This window comes from Malurus melanocephalus, unplaced genomic scaffold, assembly GCF_030028575.1.
Source record: "Malurus melanocephalus ecotype Western Australia unplaced genomic scaffold, MMel_1.1 scaffold_271, whole genome shotgun sequence".
Classification (NCBI taxonomy): Eukaryota; Metazoa; Chordata; class Aves; order Passeriformes; family Maluridae; genus Malurus; species Malurus melanocephalus.
Window position 1 is genome coordinate 71,285 of NW_026623503.1, and position 5,838 is coordinate 77,122.

The following is a 5,838-nucleotide window of genomic DNA, read 5'->3' on the forward strand; positions in this document are numbered from 1 at the left end:
TTTTTTTTTTTGTGTGTACTTAGTGTTGAATTTTCTGACGGTTATGATAGCTCAACCTTTGTGAGCTAGGATTCAAAAGTAATATTTATGTTTCTGTATGTAACGTGTAATTCTGATCTAAAATTAAATTTGATATTGTAGAATTCTGTATCTGATGAATGAACAGAAAAAGATTATTTGCTATTTCTGAGATTCTGTTTGGCTTTTTCAGGAATTGTTAACATGATCTTGCCAATAGTTAGGATTATTAAGGACATCTTAAACTACCTCTGCATGATACATATGCAGTTCTGTGAGACTTCTTGAATTATATTAGCAAAAGTCAAACCAATTGAAAGAAAGTAAAGAAATCTATAGATGACACAAGTGGAAGAATGTGTCTTTAACCACTTCTAGTCTGAACAAATGTGAAAGCACTATAAAAATAAGTGGGTGTCACTCTAAGTATATACTGGACAATTCTCCTTTCAGGCATGATTTCATTCTCRAAAGTGACATGACACTCTTGCTCAACATTCCTGTAGAATTTGAAAGAGGAGTCAGAATAACTTTTGTGATGCTTCATGCCTGAATATTTTGCACAGTACTGTTCCGAGTGGCTCAGCTGAAAAAAGTGAGGAAGAGCACACACAAACTAGTTTATACTTACTTATGCAGACTTGTTTACAAGCATCCACTTAAGAGAGTTGGATACTTTCGCAACCTGAGTTCATCTTTAACAGATGTCACCAAAGGGATACTTTTAAAAACTGGGATTACACAACTGTAATAAGGATACTGTTTAGCAGGAATGACTTCTGTTACAGAAAGTGARATGGAAGCAAGAAATAATGCCGGATGATTAAAGGAGCCAAGGTTGGTTTTGTATATCTGGTAATTTTCTTTGTAAAAAAACAATGAAATGCCCACCCCCACAAAAAAAACCCCAAAAAAATCAAACCACATCTCTCTCCATGTCTACAGAAAGCATATGTGGTGTCAGAATCAAGGCACAACAAAGAGAGGGTTTTTTCATGCTGTATTTATAGGTGTTTTTCTGAGCAAAGCTTTTCTTTGAGCCACACCCTAAGCTTTCATGCAACAGCTTGGCTTTGCTACTTTGTTATGGACATCAGCTTGTTTATTCACTTAAGGCTGAAAACAGAAACTGACAAGRTTTATTAATAACAATAGAATGGCTTAATTCACCAATTCAAGAATCCTTCAAATCATCAACAGAAATTGTAGTCTGTTGTTTGTAATTGTAATTGAAATTGTAAACTTTTGATTTTATATATAAAATACAGATGCATGCAATATGTTTAACATCAAATACTAATGAATTATTAAAACTAGAGGCTTAATGGAATCTCAAAGAGGTTCCAGTGTCTAATGACAAGCAATTACTTAAATAACCATTTCATGTTGTAAGGTTATTCCTTCACCAAAGATGTCATGGTATTCTCATAAATCTCCGTGTCTTTGCTTCCAAACTTTTGAGAAAAAAAAATAAATAGATACCAGACCAGTAGAAGTAAGATGTGTACTGTCTTTTCAAGGTTTGCCTGTTTCCTGAGGGAAATGCCACACTTCACAATTCCTGGTAAGCAAGACACGCATGCATATAATTACAACCCATGCATATTATTAGAACAACYAGTTCTGCATCTGTATTCATCTATTTTTTATGCTTGTAAAAGGTGGTACCAAGTATAACCAGTAGGATGATAACTGCTATCTAAACATAAAAGTATGGGTTAATGTAACTAAAATTTAGTTGATTGAAACTACACGATGCTTGTGTTCCTTATAATTTATCAATTATAATTGATAAGTGTAGAAGTAATATCTGTAGTATAACCTGGAACAGGAAAAAAAGTAGCTTCCTGTGTGTTGTTGCTGATAAAACAAGCATACCCTTTCTAAAAAAAAAAAAAAAAAAAAAAAAAAAAAAAAAAAAAAAAAAAAAAAAAAGCCCCAAGAGAAAAAAAGTAACTTCCATGCTGGAGAAGTAAAAGCAATAAAAACTCTTCTTCCAAAGTAGGCTTTTGAGGGTTATACTTGTTCGTATTTTTCAGACTTAAAGGAGCAGCATTAAAAAAGGCTACTAGGAGTTATTTTGTAAAGAGTTAGCTCAGAAATTACTGAGCTCAAGAAAGACGTTGTAAATGAGATAATGAATTGAAACTCATCTGAGCTTCTTGTAGTAACAATTGTTTTACTTACTGACGATTTTTGGGCAAYTTAGTATAGGACAAAAGTGCAAAACTGAACTAAACTATTTTACTTTTTCATTTGACCATGATAGGTTAAGATGAGCAATGTGAGTATTTTGCCTGGAAATTTGTGAAAAACACAAAAGGTTTTAATCTGAAATTAATCCTTTGATAATGACAAATAAAGATTTGAGCCCAACATATAGCCTGGAATGTAATGACAATGGCTCACCCAGACGTTCTGATGTCAGCCCATGACCGGCATGGTGCTAACTGATCAGAGGTTCCATGGGCTGTTTCGTGTCCCAGCAGTGAGGGTGCAATGCAGGTATTGCTGGCTGGCCACCTGGGAAGCAGCTGCTGTCCACCCTAAGTCAGGCAGCTGGCAGAAACCCAATATTGAGAACTCCTTGGTTTTGCATAGAGAAGGCAAGTGGAGGGAGTGGAGTTTGCAGGGGTATAATAGAGGTAAGAAAAGAGAGAAATAAGTGCAAAAGTATAAGCTGTTACCACCAAACAGCTAATGGAATCTGCTGCTGTTTGCAGCCTCTTACTGGCGGGCTTTTGTTACAGGTCACTGTAAGTACTCAGGTCAGGATTGCAAAGATCTGCAGGTTTTTACAGGGTGTGCTGGAAACTGGATGCTTATCCTTAGGTGSGTACCAGTGCTCTCATTTCTCAATACTGTGCTGTTATCTTCACAGTGAGGCCACTTTCTGATCATTTTTCTCTTCTGTATTTGCACCATGAAGTCTGATTTTGAGACCTATGTTTGAATTCCTCAATTCTGGTATTTCTATTTTTGGTATTTRTACATACACCTATCTCAAAATAAGTCAGCAAACAAGAATATACTTAAATATTTAAAATAAAACAGCCAGAAGTTTATGTTAAACAGTAAACAATTCATTATTTTTGTTTAAAGACTAAAAATACTTTCTGTTAACGAATATGCTTGACRAGTTTCTCATTCTTAAAAGAAGTATTATGTCCATCATCAAGCCATCATTTACACTCTTTTCCCTTCTCTCCTAAAAATCATTCTCTGGAAACATTGGAGTCATTGGAGACAAACTTCAGTTTTCTATGCCTTCAGTATTTCTATTTTCAAGCAGCCTTCACCTTTGAGCAGTCTTTTTTTTAGACTAAATTAACAAAACAACAACAGCCTTCCATGACAGCAGAAATTAGATTAGTTTTGCTAACTGAAAGTAAAATAAGGTTGTCATTAATGGATTTTATTTCATAATAGCTAAAATTCTTGTCTGGAGTGGTAATCCTCTCAAACAGGCATGAGGGAACTCTCCCTTTATTATTTTCTTTGCACTACATGACAAAGCTTTTTACTTGGTCTTTTATTCTTTTGTCTTCTTGGGGCATCTGCATGAATGATGCAATTAGATTTACATATTTGTAAATTGATGATAAAAAAGACAGAACCGCTTTCAAAAAAGTGCAAATCTTTGAATTAAGATTAAGAAATTTTACTTGCTTTTGGACAAAGAGTGATTTGAAGACTGTTCATGTACCTGTCTCTCGCTGCTCTGGGTTGTGTTAGCAGTGTATCGCCTCTGTTCTCTTTGCTCCGAGGCTTCTGTTGAGCAATGACTGCATTTATCTATGTGATGTCTGCTTTTCCAGTTTGCTCTTTGGAGATTAGGTATTCTTCTGAAGTGGCGATTTCTCCTTTGAACTCCAGAGAAGTACCCCCTTGATTCTGAATACTTGATTCTGAAGTATTTTGGGCTGTTTACTCTCAGGTAAGGGAAGTCACTTCTAAAACCACTAAATAGCTTCATGGCAGGTTTGCAGGCTTTCAAGTGATGGCAACAAGAGAATATTTTAAAAGTATACACCGTGTACTCTACATTATTGACACCACAGAAGCTGAAGCACTCTAATTTACAGTGGTTTGTTGCTTCATAATGCTCACAGTTCCCTGCCTATACCTAGTCTTCCTGCATGGTTCCTTTTTGAGCACATGCTAAGACAGAAGACACCAAGCCCCACATGGCTTGTGGGTAGTATATTACCCAATGAGACTTTATGATGTTGTTCATAGCTGTAAGAAAAGGTTTTAACAGAGTTTGGCAAGAAGGAAAGCTGTATATTACTGGCTTATTTGTTCCTAATGGGCAAGCAGAAGTCTGGACCACTACGCTATAAAGAATGAAATATCCAGAAAAATACTTGGAATAATAAAATAATGAATGTAGGAACCTTCATATTGTGCCTAATTAGAGAACCTTAAATAAACCAATTTTTTAGTAAATGGAGAAAGAGGAGAAAATTCTGCATGAAATATTTTCAGGCTAACCATTATGCAAACGCCCACTGCGGGAAAAACACACGAGACGCAGACAGGTCCAGGTGCTTCTTTATTAATCTTCGGATTTCAGCTCTGTCTATCTCCAGCAACTAGCACGCTTTATATACACTTTTCTTATCTCCCGGGTTCAGGGAACAAACCAATTACACAGGTCCCAGCTAGATGACACAGCTGGGCACTCTCCAATCTCTATGTAGCATGTTTTTGTCTTTAATTGGTAGAATACTTTCATTTATCCAATCCCATGGCTGGTTACGTCAACCCAGCTCCATCCCTCACCACATCTCTTTGCTCATGCGCACATACTGAATCCAAAAGCCCAGCCTCCCATACACAGCTCTAAAAATGGCCAAGGCCACRGCACCATTAGAACCATTCAGTGCAACGTTTTGTGCAGGAATGATATAATAGCATGATGTTGGTTAATGCATTATGACAGCATGTGAGAAGTATTCTTCCAGTACCTGAATAGAGCCTAAAGGAAGTTACGCTTTCCTTCTAAGAATTTATGTTTATATTTGTAGTATAATTATAAAATATTAACTATTAGCAAATTTTTCTCACCATAATGATAGTATTTTTCTCTTTTCTTGATTTAACAACTGCAAGACTATCTTGGTGCTATGGATTGTTGCATTTTATATTGAAGAATGAAGTTAACAGAGGTCTAGATAGAAATAACATTACTATCTATTTTCAACAGTTACAGGGATGAACTGAATAAGGTAGGTTTCATGGGGTGATTTTATGATGGTACTCTATTTGTGATCATCTGCTTTATGCCCAGAAATGGGTCCTGTAGCTTTAAGGCGAATCTAGGGGTGGGGCAGGAGCCAGGGAAATCCACTCGGGCTTTGTTCAAAGCTCACTCACCTGTGCTTGGCCGGTATGTGGAGATCGGAGGCTACATTGTAGCTCTTAGCTAGCTTGGGTTTTGTTAGCACAGGCAAGGTTTCCCTGGACTGGGCTAGCAATTCTTCAGTGGCTTCTGTTGTTTCTTCTTGGACTGTTTGGCTTGGCCTTTGGTCCGAGATCAAACAATCCCCGAGAGATGGTTGGCATGACCTGCAGGGAGCTGCTGGAGTACCTCCACCCAGCGTCAGACCTCGGGGAAAAGCTAAGCCAATGAAAGAAAGAAGTCTAAATCCACCAGCTTCGTCTCCTGTGAAGAAGAGATCAACATCGGAAGTTCAGCAGGTTCCCATGTGGTAGTTTTTTCCTTCCCTGAGCTGCATGGATTCTCTCTTCCTCCCCCACGACAAAACTGTGCACCATTTTGCTTTTCCCTTGCACGTGGCCGGCTGATTTTTTTTT